Source organism: Homarus americanus, unplaced genomic scaffold (genome assembly GCF_018991925.1).
Source record: "Homarus americanus isolate GMGI-L3 unplaced genomic scaffold, GMGI_Hamer_2.0 scaffold46805, whole genome shotgun sequence".
Taxonomy (NCBI): Eukaryota; Metazoa; Arthropoda; class Malacostraca; order Decapoda; family Nephropidae; genus Homarus; species Homarus americanus.
In genome coordinates, this window is record NW_024756735.1 from 15001 (window position 1) to 15710 (window position 710).

The window sequence follows — 710 nt, forward strand, 5'->3', positions numbered from 1 at the left end:
AAGGAAGAGTTTATGTATAGTTATAAATAATAAAACTGGAACGACAGACCAGAGCTCAGCATCTGCCTTTGGTGGGACGAAATAAAACAAAAACAAAACAGAGACTTTAACAATAATAAAAGTTGTTGTTTTGGAAATTAATAAAAAATAATTGTTAGAATTAATTTGGGTTGAAGACGACAAAGTTTTCACCAATAAATGAGAAATAAATATGAAAGAAAACAGAAGTAAACAAGAAAGAAAAACACAAGTAAAACAAAGGAGAGAAGGGAAGGGTGAGAATAATTATACAGGTAAAACACCGAAGAAAAGAACGAATAAAAAGAAGGAATAGAATGAAAATGAAGGAAGAAAGAAAGAAAGAATGAAAAGAAATAATTATATGTACGTCTCTAATGAAGGATTTGCAGAATGAATGAATAACAATGTAAAAAAAAATAATCCCCAAATTCAAAAAGTCAACTCTGGAGCAAATAAATAAATAAATAAATAAATAAATAAATAAATAAATAAATTCAGGTTTTGATTAATTACAAAGAACGAAATAAAACGAAATAAAACAGATGCAATAATATTAATAAAAAAAACACGAAAGAAAAAGAAACACAACGTAGAAAAAAAAAATTAAAAAATAAAAAACCTGGAAAAAATACAGTAATATAAAAAATATCACACAGTAAGGTAACCCTGAACTCAGAACTATACGGTTT